The sequence below is a fragment of the Schistocerca gregaria genome, chromosome 4, assembly GCF_023897955.1.
Source record: "Schistocerca gregaria isolate iqSchGreg1 chromosome 4, iqSchGreg1.2, whole genome shotgun sequence".
Lineage (NCBI taxonomy): Eukaryota > Metazoa > Arthropoda > Insecta > Orthoptera > Acrididae > Schistocerca > Schistocerca gregaria.
This window is the reverse complement of record NC_064923.1, coordinates 429,087,263-429,108,686: the sequence shown is the minus strand read 5'-3', so window position 1 is coordinate 429,108,686 and position 21,424 is coordinate 429,087,263. Positions and strand designations below refer to the sequence as shown.

General features: G+C 37.7%; 1 protein-coding gene across 1 annotated transcript in view; it reads right to left on the bottom strand.

The window, feature by feature from the left end:
* LOC126267353 (39S ribosomal protein L40, mitochondrial) overlaps positions 1–21,424 on the bottom strand; it is a 41,068-nt gene that overhangs the window by 8,878 nt on the left and 10,766 nt on the right. The gene's annotated exons all lie outside the window — the stretch shown is intronic.

The window sequence follows — 21,424 nt, the reverse complement described above, 5'->3', positions numbered from 1 at the left end:
AATGTTGCCGGCAAACCTCAAAGTTTTTATTTCTTCTCCATGGATTTAAATTCCTACTCCAAATTTTTCTTTTGTTTACTTTACTGCTTGCTCAATATACAGATAGAATAACATCGGAGATAGCCTACACCCTGTCTCACTCTGTTCTCCACCACTGCTTCCCTTTCATGCTCCTCAGCTCTTATAACTGCCATCAGGTTTCTGTACCAATTGTAAATAGCCTTTTGCTCCCTGTATTTTACCCTTGCCACTTTCAGAATTTGAAAAAGGATATTCCAGTCAACACTGTCAAAATATTTGTCTAAGTCTACAAATGTAGGTTTGTCTTTCCTTAATCTATTTTCTTAGATAAGTCGTAGGGTCAGTATTGCCTCACGTGTTCCAACATTTCTGTGGAATCCAAACGGATCTTCCTCGAGGTTGGTTTCTACCAGTTTCTCCATTTGTCTGTATAGTATTCTTTTTAGTATTTTGCAGCTGTGACTTATTAAACTGATAGTTTGGTAATTTTCACACCTGTCAACACTTGCTTCCTTTGGGATGGGAATTGTTATATTCTTCTTGATGTCTGAGGGTATTTCGCCTGTCTCGTACATCTTGCTCACCAGATGGCAGAGTTCTAATGGAATGTTGTCTACTCCCGGGGCCTTGTTTCAACTTAGGTCTTTCAGTGCTCTGTCAAACACTTCACGCAGAATCGTATCACCCATTTCATCTTCAGTTACATCCTCTTCCATTTCCATAATATTGCTCTCAGCTACATCTTCCTTGTATAGACAGTCTATGCACCCCTTCCACCTTTCTGTTTTCCCTTCTTCTCTTAGAACTACATACAGGTGGTTCTCTTTTCTCCGAAGGTCTCTTTAATTTTCCTGTAGGCAGCATCTATCTTACCCCTAGTGATATATGCCTCTACATCCTTACATTTGTCCTCTAGCCATCCCTGCTTAGCCATTTTGCACTTCCTGTCGGTCTCATTTTTGAGATGTTTATATTCCTTTTTGTCTGCTTCATTTACTGCATTTTTATATTTTCTCTTTTCATCAATTAAATTCAATATCTCTTCAGTTACTCAAGGATTTCTACTAGCCCTCATCCTTTTACCTACTTGAACCTCTGTTGCATTTAATACTTCATCCCTTGAAGCTACCCATTCTTCTTCTACTGTATTTCTTTCCCCCATTCTTGTCAATCATTCCCTAATGCTCTCTCTGGTTCTTTCAGTTTATCCAGGACCAACTCCTTAAATTCTCTGCTTTTTGCAGTTTCTTCAGTTTTAGTCTACAGTGTGGTCAGAGTTCATATCTGCCCCTGGAAATGTCTTACAATCTAAAACCTGGTTCCTAAATCTCTGTCTTACCATTATATAATCTATCTGAAACCTTCCAGTGTCTCCAGGCCTCTTCCAAGTATACAACCTTCTTTCATGATTCTTAAGCCAAGTGTTAGCTATGATTAAGTTATGCCCTGTGCAAAATTCTACCAGGTGGCTCCCTCTTTCATTCCTTACCCCCATTCCATATTCACCTACTACTTTTCCTTCTCTTCCTTTTCCTACTATCAAATTTCAGCCCCTATGACTATTAAATTTTCATCTTCCTTCACTATCTGAATAATTTCTTTTACCTCATCATACATTTCTTCAATTTCTTCATCATCTGGGGAGCTAGTTGGCATCCTTCTCTTCCTTTTCCTACTACAAATTTCAGCCCCTATGACTATTAAGTTTTAATCTTCCTTCGCTATCTGAATAATTTCTTTTACTCATCATACATTTCTTCAATCTCTTCGTCATCTGGGGAGCTAGTTGGCATATAAACTTGTACTACTGTGGTAGGCGTGGGCTTTGTGTCTGTCTTTGCTACAATAATGCATTTACTATGTTCTTTGTAGTAGCTTACCTGCATTCCTATTTTTTTATTCATTATTAAACCTACTCCTGCATTACCCCTATTTGATTTTGTGTTTATAGCTCATAGCTCTGTATTCACCTGACCAGAAGTCTTGTTCCTCCTGCCACCAAACTTCACTAATTCCCACTATATCTAGCTTTAACCTATATATTTCCCTTTTTAAATTTTCTAACCTATCTGCCCAATTAAGGGATCTGGAATTCTACGCTCCGATCCGTAGAGCACCAGTTTTCTTTCTCCTGATAACGATGACATGCTGAGTAGTCCCCACCCAGAGATCTGAATGGGGGACATTTTACCTCTAAAATATTTTACCCAAGAGGATGCCATCATTATTTAGCCATACAGTAAAGCTGCATGCCCTCAGGAAAAATTATGGGTGTAGTTTCCTCTTAATTTCAGCCGTTCACAGTCCAAGCACAGCAAGGCTGTTTCGGTTAATGTTACAAGACCAGATCAGTCAATCATCCAGATTGCTGCCCCTGCAACAGTCCATGGTTCATGGGAGGGTTATTGTTAAGCATCTGAAACACATTCATAACTGATAAGAGAGAAACTGACAAAAGAATTTACATACAAAATGATGAGGATAGAAAGCACTGTTCATTATTTATATAAATAGACAATGTAGCTGACTGTTATAAAAATTCTTCTTCAAGAGCTTTGGGTCAAGTAATGTAGTTTGTATGGTAAGTAATATTATCAAAAAACTTTCAAATCCAGTTAAAATTTCAGTAATGATGCTGCCATATTTTCTCCACCAAATACTAGTTTAATTGTGTCACTGAATGTAACATTACCTATTAGTTGTTAATAATACAGAAAAAATCTGACCAGTTCCAATAATCCTTGGAAGACAGGATATTGGTTCAACACGTATTAGTTTTTCCTTAAGAATGTATTTCTCAATTGTATAGATTCTATTAGACTTTATTGGGACAGTGTGAATAGACTTCGTAAGGATTGTGGAAAGTTCAGAACTGAAAGAGGATTATGGCAAGGAGATTACATAGCTACAGAAGTATTCTCAGCAGCCCTAGAGGAAGTATTCAGATCCATAAACTAGGAAAAGAAAGAAGGAATGAAAGTTAACATATTATTAACACATACAGTATGAAAGTAGATCTGAAATTCAGTTTTAATAAGATTAAATAATGTACAATCAACGCACTGGGATTAAAACAGTACAAACTGACAAATAAATCTTAAAACTGGTCAATGCATTGTTATATAGAGTAGTTGAACGCAGTGACTGGATGTAGAGAAAAAGAATAAAAAATAAAGTTGATCTGGAGCGATTTTTGTAAATTAAATAGTTTCCAAGAAATTCAAATGTCTCTAAAGCAGCAAGTCAACTATTAATGTGTTTTACAAGTTTTAACTTAACTCCAGTGATAGATGAACTTTTCAAGTGAAAAGCATTTAAAAATTGAGTGTTACTCAGTGAGCAACAGGGTACACATCTGGTTGAAATGGAACAGACTGAAGAGGAGGAATTATAATGACAATAATGAAAATTAAATTGATGACAGATGGACCAAGGAATCTCTCTACTGGCTCCTAGGAAATAAGAAGGGGCTATGCGGATGGACTAATTGGAAGTAATTAGGTGACACAGAAAATATGAAGAAGCGACATGCATGTGAATCTTTGGAGATCATAGTGCATGTAAAACTCTGGGAGAATTCATTTTTTAGTCATCAATGACAATAGCTGATAATCTTGATGATGATGATGATGATATTGTTTATATTGTAAATACTAAACATCTTTTGTAGCTGAATTTCAACCAATCATCTTCATTGGTTTTCATCTTTCCCATGTTTTATGTTTGCCCTTCACAACTTGAAGCAGCACAACTGCATCTTGCATTTCATTGGACTGCAAGTGCAGTCTGTCCGATACAAGGCATGGCCGGCTGGGGTGGCCAAGCAGTTCTAGGCGCTACAGTCTGGAACCACGCGACCGCTACGGTCACAGGTTCGAATCCTGCCTCGGGCATGGGTGTGTGAGATATCCTTAGGTTAGTTAGGTTTAAGTAGTTCTAAGTTCTAGGGGATTGATGACCTCAGAAGTTAAGTCCCATAGTGCTCAGAGCCATTATACAAGGCACACTGTGTTCTTTTTTCATCAGTTTATTGGCACTTTTTTTCTAAGCATAACTAACTCTATCAATATTCACACAAAAATTCCTTCTGTTGCCATGACTACAAAAAGACGTTGCAATGTAATGTCCCACAGATGGGGGTGTTTAAGAGCATAGCATTTTATTTTGGTCTCCAATGATACCTATCCAAAGCTCAAAACTTTCTCCCACTGCAGTGTTTATCTTGTGAAACTAAAGGACCACACATAATAGTAAAGGAGAATCTTACTTATGCTCCGCATAGCATGAATATTCTCAATATCTGATACACAGACTGTGCTATGATTATCTCTGTCACTTACATGAAATGTTGCTTCACTGTCAACACCAAAGTGGAAACCAACAATATTTTCTATAAAATTTTAGAATTGTCATTCAATTGTAAATGTGTTGCTCCATCACTTGTACCTGCTGTAATGTGCCTAAAATTGTGGCCTATTTTTACTTAAGCATCCTTAAAATGAATGCCAACAAAAATATGAATTCTTGGGGTTCACTTAAGTGAACTTGCTTCATGTTCACAAAAATTCTCTTATAATTGTAGAACAATTTGTTTGTATGTATAATGACAATGTTTCTTTCTCATTATGCACCACAACAATTTTGATAACAGCCTGAAGTGATTTTGCTAACGTCAAAAAAGTACCAAAGTGCACATTTCAAATGGCAGAAGAAATAGTTACAGTTGAATACACTGTAATGAATATGCAATTTGCAAGTCATAAAATTATTTGAAAATGACCTCATCGACCAGCCAATTAAGTCAATGAATATTTAAAGGATAATCAAATGAACAGAGAGGAAATGGAGTACATACTAATGTAAATATATTTATTTATTTACATATTTTACACCCAAATTTGAGCACTTTGTTCAATCCATATACATTTAAGTCTTAATGGTAGTTGTGGATTTGGCTTTCCTCTTCTGCTTCCAAAACTTCTTCATCCTTTCCATCCTGGCTGCCCTTTCTTAATCAGTTATGGTGTATTTTTTGAGTGTAAATGTCTTTAGTTTAAATCTCGTGTTGCTGTGCTTCAGGATCTTCTTCTCTTCCCTGCCTTCAATTTGTTGCATTGTTAAGCATAACTCACCTAAATCATCTTGAATGTCTTTGAACCAGTTGTTCTTGGTCTTACTTTTCCAAAAGTAAGTGAACAGTTGTTTCAGTAGCCTGGTTTTGGTAGTTTGGAAATGTGGCAGAAAAAAGCAACTCTCCTTTTCCGCATTGTGTCAATTATTGACCCAGTTTCTTGGTATACAACTTCATTAGGTAAAAGTCACCACTGTCCCTCTACTTGGTATTTTTTGTTTATAACTGTTCTAAGGATTCTTCTGTCTGCCTTCTGTATTTTGTCTGTGGTTGATTTGGTGTTCATCTTGAACAGTGTTTCACTAGCATGGGTTGCTTCAGATTTAATAGCGGAGTGGTAGTGTCTGAGTTTTGCATTTAGTGAAAGACATCTTCTTGTATGTTGGCCAGGTGACGTATTCCACTTGTTTTAGTTTAGTTGTTCTGCTTTCTACTGACATTTTCTCATTTGAAGTCCAACTTATAACCTCCCCAAGATATTTGAATTTATTTACAATTTTAATTCGTTTGTTATCATTCAGTGTAATGGTTGGTGTTTCAGCCTTGAAGGATGGCATAATTTCTGTCTTTTCAAATGAGATCTGTAGTTAGACCTTTGCTGCTATTTTTTCAAGTTCTTCAATTTGGTGTTTAGCCTCTTCCAACTACTTGCGAGCAGTGCTAGATCATTAGAAAAGGCCAGGCAATTGAATTTGATATTTCTGCCAATCTTTATGTTTGGTTGGCGTTTCTTATTCCACTCTTACATGACTTTCTCCATTGCACAGTTAAATAGTAGTGGTGAGAGATCAACCCCAATTGAAGTCCCGCCGGATTTCAAATGATTCAGATAGTTTCCCTCTGAATTTAACTTTTGATTTAGTATTCTTAAGGATGAGTCCAATAAGATTAACGAGTTTCAGGTGCAATCCAAATCCTGCAAGGATTTTAAGTAATGACTCATGACGGATACTGTCATATGCTTTCTCGAAGTCAACACAAGTGGTGACCAACCTCTTGTTTCTCACTCTTTGAAGTTTCATGATCCACTTAAGGCTGATAATTTGATCTGGACAGCTTATTCCAGGACGAAATCCACCTTGATATTCTCCAAGTTCTTGGTTGAGTTGTTCCCGCATTCTTGTAAAGATAATTCTAGACAAGTTCTTATATGTGACATCAAGCAGTGAAATCCTCCAACATTTCTTTGGATCCAATCTATCACCATTTTTAATGGTTTTTATGGTGCAAAACTGCGACGGTCATTAGCACCCGGTCTGTGACTTACGAAAAGGTAAAAAAACGAAACTGGAAACAAGCAGCAATGGGAACAAAACTCGAAAAATTGGAGAAACTAAAAACAGAGGGAAAGCTTAAAAAACCACTATAGAAGGGGGTTGTTGTCCCCAAAAAGAGCTTCAAATGACTGACGTCATCTCACTGCCACTAATAAACTCAAGAACGCAATTGGCTGAGTGCGTGTCATCTGCTAAAATGGAAGATATATCAGGTGACAGCTGTAGACGGGTGCGTAACGACGTAAAATAGGGGCACTCAAGTAAAAAGTGTCTTACTGTCCACAGCTGAGAGCAGTGGGGACAGAGTGGGGGAGGATCGCCACTTAAAAGATGTTGATGGCTAAAAAGACTCTGCCCTACCCAGAGTCTAGTTAAAATTACCTCCTCCTGACGACGCATTCGGGACGAAGAGGTCCAAGCACAGGGAAGAGCTTTCACGTCCCACAATTTATTATTGGGAAGTGTCGACCAATGTGCTTGCCATAAAAGAGCAACACAACAACATGAAACACTCTGCAGATCGGCGAAGGGAATCATGCGAATAGCTGGCTGAAGAAGAGAGACTGCAGCCTTGGCCGCTATATCGGCTGCTATACAGATACCAATGTGTCCTGGGATCCAGAGGAACGCCACAGAGACGCCCCCCAAGTGGAGCAAGTGGATCCCCACCATTTTTGAGTATTGGGTGGATTATAGCTGTATTCCACTCTTTTGGCATTTTTTCAGAATTCCAAATGTCTACTATGTGCTTATGGAGGTTCTGAAGTGTTTGTTTATTTGTGTTCTTCCACAGCTCTGTAACCATTTGATTCTTCCCTGCTGCTTTGTAGTTCTTGAGTCATGTAGTTGCTTCAATCACTTCAATGAGATCTGGTGGTGTAATCTTCTCTGGATGTGTTTTGTTTTTTGAATTTGGTTCGAAATCTAGGTATTCTTTTGGTTCCTCGACATTCAGTAATTCTTTGAAGTGATCAGCTAGAATGTTCGCATTGTCTTGATTATTATGCGCTAGTTTCCCATTTTTATTTTTATCATGAGCGTGGGTGGAGTATACTTTGATTGATGTTTTTTGACTGTCCTATAACAGTCCCTTTTTTTTTATTGTTTGAATTATTCCTCTATGAAGTTTCATTTGATGGTCTCTCTTGATTCTTCTGACTTCCTTGACCATTTGTCTTCTGCCAACAGTCAGCTCTTCTCAAGATTTTTGTTTTCTTTTGCTAGTCATTCAGCGATGCTTTGTGCCTTTTCTGTATTGCTTTATCACATTCTTCATTCCACCAGGCATGTTTCTTTCTTCTTCTGACAGGGGCAATTTCTTTGTCAATGTTTATCAGTTTATCAGTAATCATTCCCAATTTATTGCTTGGAAATGTTTTGGATTTCTCTGAATACAACTCATTATTTACTAAATAGTTGGGGTCGTATTTTCTCCTCCTAGTGGATTCTCATGGTTTGTTTTTCTTTCTTGGGGTTCACTTAATTTTTATCTTTGATATGTAATGATTTGAATCGATGTTCACCCCATGAAGGACTTGGATGTTACAGATATCCTTGTGGTACTTTTTATCCATTGCAAAATGGTCTATTTGACACTCTTCCGTTTTAACATTAGGGCATTTCCGGGTCATTAACTTCTGTGGTCTCCTCTTAAATCTTGTAGTTTCGAGAATAAGTCCATGATCTATGCAAAGTTCAATTAGTCTTTGTAAATTTATTAATAGAAAATGCAGTGTGACACTTAGGTTCAAAGAGAGACTCACTCTGGGGTATTGTTCATTTACAAATATTGTCACTTATCACTTGTAAAACTCTCATGCAGTATATACTATAGTAATCAGAATCTTCAGTCTCTCTGCAATAAATTAATATAATTGGAAACAATGCTTTCAAATTAATTAAATGGTGTTTCTGTCCTATGTCTTAATGAGCACTGGTTAAGAGAAGATACATTGCACACAGTGAACATGACAAACTATGAATTGGCAGTCTATACTTGTAGAAAACAACTTCAATGTGGTTGAAATTGCATCTTTGTTAAAAAAAGGAATAGCTTACAAAAATACAGAATAATTAAAGACACTAAATAGTGAAAGAGATTTTGAAATATCATCCACAGAATTACCATAACATAAAATAACTGTAGTATGCCTTTACAGATCTCCTGATGGAGACTCAAAAAACTTCGTTCAACACATTAATTTCAATTGTAAAAAAATAAACAAGCAGGGATTTCAACACAGACTTTAGCAAACCCCATAAAATAAGAACAGAACTATTGAATCTCTTAGTTTTTTATAACTTGAAAATCACAATACATTCCTCAACACAAGAAACCTGCTCTACAAAATCCACAATAGACCAAATAATAATTACCTCTAATCAACAATATTACAAAGCAGAGGTAATAAAGACTGCACTTGGAGACCACTATGGACAAACCATAAGCTTCAATACTGAATGTTAGAAGGCCAACAAACAGACAAGTACATATGAGATCAGAATATTGAAACATTTAGAAATCATTTAAAGAAAGAATCATGAGAACAAATTTATGGTGCTGGAAATATATCTGACAAATTAAATATCTTTATGGATACAATTAAATATTATTTTGAACAACGGCCTTCCCGTGAGATCACCGAAGTTAAGGGCTGTCAGGTGTTGCAGGCACTTGGATGGGTGACCATTCAGCCACCATGTGCTGTTGCCATTTTTCGAGGTGCACTCAGCCTAGTGATGCAATTGAGGAGCTACTCGACTGAATAGTAGTGGCTACGGTCAAAGAAAACCATCACAACAACCGGGAGAGCGGTGTGCTGATGACACGCCCCTCCTATCCGCATTCTCAACTGAGGATGAGATGGCAATCGGATGGTCCCGATGGGCCACTTGTGGCCTCTAGACGGAGAGCTTAAATATCATTTTGATGCAGAATTTCCACTTAAAGTTAGGAGGTCAAAACTCACTCACACAAACAAATGGATCACTACAGGTATCAGAAAATCATGTGCAGAGAAACAATTCCTCTACGGAGTTACGAAAACATGTCACACAAGATAGGTATTTTACAAACTATACAACAGTTCCGAGGAAAGTAATAAAAAGTGCCAAAATGATGGAAAATGACAGATATATAAGAAATGCATCCAATAAAATGAAGGCTGTTTGGAATATTGTAAAGAAAGAAACAGGAAGTAACAAAACAAAAACTAATAATATACAGTTGAATGAAAATTTGCACACTATCTGCAAACCACAGGAAGTAGTAAAACATTTAACAGTTATTTTGTAAATGTAACATAAAAACTTATTGAGCAAAAGGTCACCCATAAACATCCCTCACAAATAACGTCAAAAATCGAACAGGTAGAAAAAAAAACAATATTTCTCGTAACAACTAATACAAAAGAAGTCTAGTAAGAAATAAAGCTTCTAAAATCAAAACATTCATGAGGAATAGATAACATACCACATTTTGTAGTAAAAAAAAAAAATTATCAACTTAATTTCAGAACCACTGATGTATCCTGTAAACCTATCTTTCTCAACTGGCAGCTTTCCAACCTGTTTAAAAATTGCTAAAGTTAAACAACTACACAAAAAAGGAAGAGGTATCAAAGTATACACCAGTTTCTTTACTGTGTGTTACCTAAAATTCTAGGGAAACTCTTTTATAAAAGACTGTCAGATTTTATAAATACATATAATATACTAACAGCAACTCAACATGGTTTCAGGAGAAATCACTCTACTGAAACAGCAATCTTCTCTTTTCTGTATGAAACGCTACTGGCCCTAGATATGCAGGAACATACTTCAAGTATATTCCTAGACTTGTCAAAAGCATTTGATACCATCAATCACGATAAATTACTAGGTAAGATTCAGAACTGGGGATCAGCGCATAACTGGATTAAATCATACCTCCATGAAAGAAAACAGCTCATAGAGATAACACATAAAGTAAATGGGACAGTCAAAACTCATCAGAGGTATTAGTGGTCAAACATGGAGTTCCACAAGGTTTCCTATTGGGTCCAATTCTGTTCTTGCTATATGTTAACGATTTACATAGAAGTAAAAACAGTGAGATATATCAATTTGCAGATGACACCAGCATCTTAATCACAGAAAATAGAAAAGAAAACTTTGAGAATGACATTAAGGCCACCGCAGAGAAGATAGTACAGTACTTTGATGCAAACAGTTTGATTATACACTCCTGGAAATGGAAAAAAGAACAGACCCACCATACTTGCTCCAGACACTGCGAGAGGGCTGTACAAGGAATGATCACACGCACGGCACAGCGGACACACCAAGAACCACGGTGTTGGCCGTCGAATGGCGCTAGCTGCGCAGCATTTGTGCACCGCCGCCATCAGTGTCAGCCAGTTTGCCGTGGCATACGGAGCTCCATCGCAGTCTTTAACACTGGTAGCATGCCGTGACAGCGTGGACGTGAACCGTATGTTCAGTTGACGGAATTTGAGCAAGGGCGCATAGTGGGCATGCGGGAGGCCAGGTGGACGTACCGCCGAATTGCTCAACACGTGGGGAGTGAGGTCTCCACAGTACATCGATGTTGTCGCCAGTGGTCGGCGGAAGGTGCATGTGCCCATCGACCTAGGACCGGACCGCAGCGACGCACGGATGCACGCCAAGACCGTAGGATCCTACACAGTGCCGTAGGGGACCACACCGCCACTTCCCAGCAAATTAGGGACACTGTTGCTCCTGGGGTATCGGCGAGGACCATTTGCAACCGTCTCCATGAAGCTGGGCTATGGTCCCACACACCGTTAGGCCATCTTCCGCTCATGCCCCAACATCGTGCAGCCCGCCTCCAGTGGTGTCGTGACAGGCGTGAATGGAGGGACGAATGGAGACGTGTCGTCTTCAGCGATGAGAGTCGCTTCTGCCTTGTTGCCAATGATGGTCGTATGCGTGTTTGGCGCCGTGCAGGTGAGCGCCACAATCAGAACTGCATACGACCGAGGCACACAGGGCCAACACCCGGCATCATAGTGTGGGGAGCGATCTCCTACACTGGCCGTACACCTCTGGTGATCGGCGAGGGGACAGTGAATAGTGCACGGTACATCCAAACCGTCATCGAACCCATCGTTCTACCATTCCTAGACCGGCAAGGGAACTTGCTGTTCCAACAGGACAATGCACGTCCGCATGCATCCCGTGCCACACAACGTGCTCTAGAAGGTGTAAGTCAACTACCCTGGCCAGCAAGATCTCCGGATCTGTCCCCCATTGAGCATGTTTGGGACTGGATGAAGCGTCGTCTCACGCAGTCTGCACGAACGCTGGTCCAACTGAGGCACCAGGTGGAAATGGCACGGCAAGCCATTCCACAGGACTACATCCAGTATCTCTACGATAGTCTCCATGGGAGAATAGCAGCCTGCACTGCTGCGAAAGGTGGATATACACTGTACTAGTGCCGACATTGTGCATGCTCTGTTGCCTGTGTCTATGTGCCTGTGGTTCTGTCAGTGTGATCATGTGATGTATCTGACCCCAGGAATGTGTCAATAAAGTTTCCCCTTCCTGGGACAATGAATTCACGGTGTTCTTATTTCAATTTCCAGGAGTGTAAATCTGGAAAAAACTGTTGCAATGGATATTTTCACCACCCAGAAAAGGACACCAGCTAATCCTCCACTATAAATAAGTGAACAAAAAATTGAAAAAACAGGGAGTACAAAATTTCTCGATATATGGACTCAACGAAATATGAAATGGGATACACACGTGGACTATGTGAACAAAAAACTGAGCAAAACATGTTTTGTAATCAGAGTAATAAGAAACTGTTTATCACATGATAATCTCAGGACCATATATTTTGCTTTGCTTATGCTCATTCAATACTGAAATATGGTGTAGTGTTTTGGGGAAATTGTGGAGCTGGTCAGAAATCATTTAGAATGCAGAAAAAGATCATTAGATTAATGGAAGGGTTAGATCAAACATCATCATGCAAGCCACTATTTAGGAAAAATAAAATACTACCACTTCCACATATTCATATACTTGAAAATGTAAATATTATAAAAGAAAAATTAAACAGCGGCAGTCTGAGCAGCACCGACGACTGTTTTTATAAAATGTGTACAGTAAGAAAATATTGTATAATTTCATCTTTTGTTAAAATTATGCCTGAAAAAAAGAAAAAAATCAAGGAATATGTATTGTAATTAATGAATGGTACAATATCTTTCATACACTGTAAAGTCCTAGATTCACAGGATAAATAAATAAATAGCTTATCATTGGGTTCCATCATACAAAGAAGTGCAAATGGCTAAGAAGATTGAAAGAGATATTGTTACGATTTTTCCATCCCTTTCTAACAGAACAACCATTGCATTTGGTTACCTGTTGATGGACGAACAAGCCAAAAACAAGTCTCTAGTATACACAGTCTAGTCACATTGATGGGACCGCTGCCTATGTTCTATGTCAACTTGCAATCACCACTCACAAACAGCAGGTAGCAGCCCTAGCCGTGGAGAGCATACAAAGATATGGGAACAGTAATTTATCTGACTTACAAAAGTGCTTGGTCATTGGCTTTTGGGGGAAGGGTGGATGCATTTCTGAAACGGCTAAGTTTAAAAACTGTGTGCTGCCAAGGTTAGAGTATACCATACATGGAAAAATGGTGCTATCCAACTGGCACCAAGGCAACTGTGATGGATCATGACATGTCAGCTGTGGAGATGTGTATGGGGAACCAGATATGCAAATGACCACTCAGATAAACCAAGGGGCTACCAACAGCATATGCTCAATGAACATTCAGCAAACATTGCTGTGTATGATCCTCCATTGCCGGTGCCTGGTTAATGCACCGATGCTGACTCCTTTTCAACAGCAATGAAGACTTGAATTTGCATGCCAGAGGAGGGAGTATCTTGGTCTGAGGGATGTTTTCACGGTATTGTCTGGGTGATTATGTCATTCTGGAAGGCACAATAGATCAACTGTCAGCACAATGGCATCTAACAGCGCGAAATTGCAACATGCCACATAGCTCACACTGTATGTGAATGTTTAGATGAGCTCCAGGATGAGTTTACTCCAATCCCCTGGCCACCAACCTCTATAGATTTTAACCCAATCAAGAATCTATGGGAACATCTCATTCAGGCTGCCATGACACTGGAGTTGGCATAGCTCCACATCCATGTCGGTACCTCCCAAAAGCTCATTAACACTCTTCCTGCATGTCTGGCAGTGGTCCATGCTACAAAAGGTGGTCAATTCAGGCTTCTGACAGGTGACTGGGCAGCGTTAATGTGACTAGACAGCATATAAATAATACTGGATTAAAGTATAAAATGTGCTCTTCACCTTTAATAAAGGATCAAATTCATGATGATGTACTTAGTCAAGATGAGACAATCAAGACATTTGACAATTCCCGCAGGAAACACCATGCACCAAGGGAGTCATTCTTAATGTTGCAACAATGTTTTCATAGAGGAATCTAAGAAAGTATCATTTCATCACACACTCACATCGTGTATTGATCATAAGAACTCTGAGACCTATGGGATTATATAGAAGAAGGTGTACTTTTTTTACAACGTGCCATTCCTTACAGAAACAGGCAGGGAGTAACTAACATGGTATACTCGAACAGTCCATGGGTATACTGCCAGTTCATAGTGTCCACCGGCAGTATACCTGAGGACTGTTCGAGCAACAAATACACCGGGAGAAACTGAAGAATCAAAACATGGTATAATTTAATGTACAACATGATGCGGTTTGTAGAGTGTAAAATGGTGAAAATGTATGCATAATAATTGGCTATATATGAAAAGAAAGCTTGTACATCTACATCTATACACCATAAGCCACTTCATGGTGTGTAGTTGAGGTATTTCTGGTCCTACTATCATTTCCCTCTTTTTTTTTTTTTCAAATGATCCATGGGAAAAATGATTGTAAACCTCCATGTGAGTGCTAATACCTCTAATGTCATTTCACAATATGTCTGTGGGAGGAAGTAAAACTGGAATTTCAACAGTTAACCTCTCTGCAATGCACAACATATCTCTCTTAACATTTGCTGCTGGAGTTTATACAACATCACCATAATGCTCTCGCACTTCCTAAATGATCCTGTGACATAACACCCTGCTTTTCATTCGGTCTTTCTCCTCTCTTTAAGTGATCCAACCAGGTAAGGATCCCAGAAGGATGAGCAACAATCAAATCAGTTGGACAAGTGTCTTATATGACACTAGATTTTGTAGATAAATTACAACTCCTTAAGATTCTTCCAATAAATCTCAGCCTGTCAGCCACTTTTCTTACAATTATATTTATGTGGTCATTCCACTTTAGTTCACTTCAGATGGTTATTCTTAGGCATTGATTTATTGCTTGTAGTATAATAAAATGTAAATGAGCCTTCCCATTTATTTGTGCACAATACATTACATTTAAGCACAATGAGAGTCAAATGCCATTCCCTGCACCAAATGCAAGCACTCTGCAGGTGTAAAAGAATTCTTGTTCAGTCTTCTGGTGTATTAACCTTCCTATAGACAATGATAGTGTCTGTAAACAATCTCAGAAAGCTGGCAACCTTATCCACCAGATCATTTCCATAAACTTTAAACAGTAATGCCCATACAACACTCCTTTTGAGGTACTCCCAAAATTACCTTTACACTCGTTGATTTTGATATGTTAAGAACATGTTAAGTTCAATCTGCTTAGAACTCTGACTCAAGTAAACCATCTGGTCCGATATTCGGTAAGATAATATTTTGTACAGTGAATAACTACACAGAAATTATTAAATGTACTCTAGAGTAAAAAGGAATATGGCATACAGGTTGACACAATTCAATCTGGATGCTGTTGTATACAGCACTCTGAATCTCATGGACGAACAGAGCAAGGTCAGTTTCACAAGATGTCTGTTTATAAAATCCATATTGATTTTCATAGAGGAGATTTTAATTCACTAAAAGCAGCATAATGCTTAACTATAAAACATGCTCTGTAACTCTGCAATGGATTGAAATCAGCAATATACATGCATTTTTCCAATGAATGGGAATTGCCTGTACTCTTTCTCAAATGCTTGGTACAATTTCTCTCTCCGATGGCTAGCAATAAACTGCTGCCAGAAGGAGAGCAAGGTCATTCACATAATCTCTACAAAGGCATCCCATCCACTCTTCAGTGATTTCAGTTAATTTTCTATTCCATAATTATTCATCTCAATATCTTACATTCATGTGAAGACTGAAAGGAGGAACCATATTACAGTCTGTCACAATGAAACAATATCAGAAGACCAAATTCAGTATTTTGGCTTTCTCTCTGTCATCTATAATTTAAGTGTGAGTATGGCTACTGAATGTCTCAATACCATAGCTGTTCTGCGAAAAAATGTTGAAAGCGCTACTGTATCAGACTGTGTAAGTACTGTGCCTATATGAGTTGATAAGTAGCTATGCAGTCAGTAACAACAGACAATGATAGAGGTGACTACTGTCCTTACAATCCTACTGGTCAACCAAAATCCCAACTATCTTAAATAGAGAATGTACCACTGTAACAGCTAATGGTAGATCCGGCAGTACATACAGAGCTTACAGTCATTTTTTATCTGATCAACCAATCAAATCTTCAGCATTCTTCTGTAATATCCCACATCCAATACTTCTACTATATTCTTGTTGGAACAGTTCATTGTCTACATTTCACATCCGAAAAAAGCTATGCTTCAAATACTTTCAGAAGAGACTTCCTAACAAATTTATTTTTACAAACTTCTCTTTTTCAGAAGAGATTTGCTTCATATTTGCAGTCAGCAGTTTATTTCCTCTCTACTTTGGCCATTATCAGTTACTTTGCTGCCCAAATGGAAAAGCTTGTCTACTACAATTACATTGTTTTCTAATCTAACTTTTTCGGCATCACCTGATTTAATTCAACTACATTCCATTACCCTTGTTTTATTTTTGTCGGTGTTCACTCATAATCTCTTTTTAAGACACTATCCATTCTGTTCAACTGCTCTTCCAAGTTCTTTGCTGTCTTTGACAGAATTAAAATCTCATTGGCAACCCCAAAGTTTTCTTCTTCTTTTTTTTCTGCTGAATTTCAATTTCCTTTGCAAGTGTCTCCTTTACTGCTGTTTGTTCAGTAAGCAGATTGAATAACTTTGAGAGAGGTTACAATCCTGTCCCACAACCTACTCAACTACTGCTTACCTTTAATGTCTTTCTGCTCTTACAACTGCACTCTGGATTCTGTATTAGTTGTAGACATGTTTTCACTTAAATTTACTATATTTTTCTTTTTCAGAAAAGTTTCTTGTTAAATCAAGTATACATGTTATAAGCTTTACATTTCTGCCCTATCAGTGATTTTAGAGCCCAAATAACTATCTATTGCTTTGAGTATCTCATTTCCTAATCTAATTCCCTCAACATCACCTGATTTAACTTGACTGAATTCCATTACACTTGTTTAGCTTTTGTTGAGGTTCATCTTATAACCTATTTTCAAGTTAATATCCAACCTGTTCAACAGATCTCCTAAGTACTTTCTGCCTCTGGCAGGATTACAGTGTCACTGGCAAACCTCATTCCTCTGTGATTTTCTTGACTGTTTGCTCAGTGGACAGACTGAAGAACATTTGGGGGGGGGGGGGGGGACACTCTCATCTCAGTTACTGCCTCCCTTGGATTTCCTTCTATTCTTATTATTGCAGCATGGTTTTTGTACAACTTGTAGAAAACTTTTCATATCTAGTATTCTGTCCCTACCACCTTCAGAATTTTGAAGAATGTATTAGCAACATTGTGAAAAGTTTTCTCTATAAACATAGGTTTGCCTTTTTTCCAGTCAATTTTCTGAGAAGTTGTGGGGGTCAGCATAGCCCCAAGTGCACTAACATTTCTATAGAAACCATATTGATCTGCCCCAACATCATGTTCTACCAGTCTTTCCATTTTTCTGTTAATATTTTATCTTAGTGCTTTGCAAACATGATTTATTAAACTGATAGTTCAGTAATATTTCCACCAGTCAACACCTATGTTCTTTAGAAATAGAATTCTTGCAGTATTATTGAAATCTGAAGGCATTTCAGCTGTCCTACATAATTATCTTGCATACCAGGTCAAATAGTTTTATCATGGCTGGCTTTCTCAATGATCTCCATAATTTTTAGTGCATGTCATCTACTCTAGATGCCATGATTCAGCACACATATTTCACTGTTTTATCAAACTTGTCTTGTATTATCAAGCCACCTACCTTAGTTCCTCTTCCATACTATTGTCTTCAAGTTCCTTTACTAGGTATAGGCCTTCGATATATTCCTCCTCCCTTTCAGCCTTCTCTTCTTTTGTTAGTATTGGGTTGGATTTGAGCTCTTGTTATTCATGCGGCTGCCTCTCTTTAGCCCAACATTTTCTTTAACTGTCCCAGTCACGAATGCTTCTATGGCTTTAAATTTCTTCTCAACCACTCCTGCTTCCACATTTTGCTCTTTCTGCCAGTGTCAATTTGTTGGGCACCTGTTTTCCATTTTGACTGTTTTATTTCTGTATTATCTCCTTTCAATAATTAAATTCAATATCCAGTGCATTACGTATGGATTTCTACTGTGTCTTGTATTTTTGTCTAGTAGTAGTTCTGCTGCCTTCACTATTTTGTCTTTCTAGGCCAACCTTTTGTTTTCTATTTTATTACTTTCCACTGCTACACACAATGGTTGCATAATGCTCCCTTTGAAATACTCATTAACCTCTGGTTCTTTCAACTTATCCATGTCCCTTCTTTGTAATTTCCTGTCTTTCTACAATTTCTTCACTTTTAATCTGTGGTTAATAACGAATAAATTACAGAGTGTACTTCTGCCCCAGGAAATTTTTTGCAGTTTAAAATCTGGTTTTCAAATACTTCTTAGAATTATATGAAATTATGAGACAGAATTGACTCAAGTATAATTATATAATCTATTTGAAGCCTTCTACTGTCTGCAGATCTCTTCCAGTATAATGTTGAACAAGATATTGTTCGTGATTTCCTGTACACCAGCATAAACTCAATCAAGAAGTGCAAATTAACAAATTAATGTTCAGTACTACATTGCATAGTGTTAAATGTAGAGTAGAATGTGTCTGCCAGCATCACATATGAACCTTAACACCTCTGCTGTGTTTGGCAGCAGCCTCATGACAGTTAAGATGCTAAACCAAAAATTTGCAATGATTAAACTAAAGTGGTAGGCCGAAGAATGTGGTAATCCACAAAAGCCTATTCATCACAAACACTATTTTTTGTCTCCCTTGATATACTGAATAATTTCTTTTATCCTTAATGCATTTTTTTCCAGTCTCATCATCTTTGGAGGAAATCTACACTGGCAGATCTTGAATTAGTCCCTGTGTTAGCTATGATAATGTGTTCACTATGTTGTATGAAGTAATTCAAACACATTCATATTTTCTTATTTGATTCACTCAAGCATAACCCCTATTAGATATTTTGCTGACAGCCATGTACTCACCTGACTAGAAATTTTGTTCCTCTTGCCACCGCACTTCACTAACTCCCACTATACCTAACTTCAACCCATTTATTTCACTTTTCGAATTATCTCAACAACCATACATGACTAAGGGCTCCACCATGCCACACAAGATTTTTTTATACCATGATGCTGGAGATATCATCAGAGACTAAAAAGGCTCAGATGATGTCTCCATAATTAGGTGACTAAGCAATAGACACAGATTTGAAATTTCAGAGGCTGCTCTTTCGTATCATGCCATGCAAGCATCATATATAAGTTCTTCAAGGAAGAGAGGCCAAAAAGGTAACAGTCCACGAAATTTCATTAGAATCGTAATTGATTTAGTAAATGGAGCATAATTTAAACATAGTCCTGTACGAAGCAATCAAGGGAAGAAGAGAGTGATAAGAACTTCATATCATATACCTCATTACATGTTTAATGACAATATGAAAAGTGCAATGAGTGACCAAACAGGCACATTGGAAAAAAAAGAACTGCTAAATATTATTTATCTATTGGACTAAGTCTGCCAATTTTTCATATGTTGCTTCATTACAGTTGTCTTACTAGAATAAGGCTATTTAGAAATTCCATAGGACTACTTAATCACAAAGCAGCTGTCGCTCGAAAATGTCCAGTAAGCACTGTATGTGCCTCTCCTTAAGCCTCATGTAACAAACTGTTTAAGTAAGCAGGTATTCTAACAAATACTTCACAATATGTCAATTTCCTCATTACCCTTGTTATTAAGAAGGTATCAGAATTTTTTTTAAAAAAATATAGTGGGGTTTATTAATACAGCAATGGCAATAAAAAAAGTGTCTGCTATTCAGATGAATCTATAACTGCACAGAAAATGCATTTGAAGATAATTCTCTATGACGAACACCATCATCCATAGATAATGGGTAATAAGCACATAAATTACTGTATTTATTCAGTAAAAATGACTAGTAACAGTACTGTGCAAACTAGATACCAGTAAATCTTACAGGCGTCGCTTCAAACATTTTGACATAATTTCATGCTGTTCACAAAAGAGTAGGTTGGGGGATGGGGTAGAGTTCTTTATTCTTATGTGGGGTGGGGGTCTTTATTCTTATGCCAAAATCCTGAAGCAGCTTCCATGAGAGGTAAAGCAAGATATGAGGAATCACTAAAAACTGAAAACAAATTTGAAACATACTTCATTAGTGACTCCTGCAAATGATTGTTTACACTTAGTAACTGAAAATACTATTAGCTGAATGGCAAGAAAAATTTTTCACTGCAAACAAATCTCTATTCTTTCAAAACATTGATGACATATATTAGTGTAATGATGTAGAGCTTTAGTTGTCAGCAGGAGATAAACACCATATATTGAATGTAACTGAGGAAGCATCAGCTTTTTCTCGAAGTAGCAGCATTCCCAGTAATTTGTACATGTTAAATTTAGCCTCAGAAAACAAAAGTTGTTTATAGCAGTTTAACAATAGTTAATTATTATAGCTTCTCTCCTTCTTTAATACATATCCTGATTCATTTCAGATTGCACAGACTTCAAAATGTGATCTAATCAATGTGCTGAATGAATGAATGAAAAATAAAAGTACGACCATTTAAAGGCTGAAGCATTTTCTCATGATAGCAGTTCAAACCACCTGCGGGATCCCTTAAATGGTATGACAATATCGCATTTACAACTGAGACAACTGGATGCACAACATATGAAGCAAAAAAAAGAATGTAGAAATTAATTTTAGTAAGTATGAATGAAACGGTTGGAGCAAAATAATGAAAGCAGAAAGATGAGAATCTACAAAATGAATGAAAGACATGAGAAAGAAGTATAAAATAAAGAAAAATATTTTTAAAATTCTAAGCAGCTCACACCAAATCAAATGGACATTAGTGCTGATCACATCACCAATTACCCTTCTAAGAACAAAAAGTGTAATCTGATTCCTGATTATGATGGTTAATAAGGTGACAGCTCATGCTTTGGTTTCAATGGTCATGCGAAATTTTTTGTCTTCCTTTCCATATTTAAATGTAACACAATGAATGCCCAATATTCTTGGGAGAATAAAACAACAACCACCATCAGAAAAGATAACAACAATGACAAGTTGTCAGTGGACAGAGAAGAATCAATGAATCAGATGCACTTCAAGTATCCAGAAAAGTTTTTGGAAGAGACAGATCAGGATCTAATATGATGGCTACAATAGATTCGACCACATCGCTGAATACAACAGACTAGTCTTGCCAACAACTACTTTTACTCTGGTGTTACAGCCCAGCAGTGATTTCAGGGCAATTTGGGTAAGCTCATGTGCTGGGGCAAATTTCAGGCTGAAATTAAGAAAGCATTTGGGAAACACCAGCAGCAGGCCTACATAGCAGAAGAATAGAGAAACCAGGGAGACC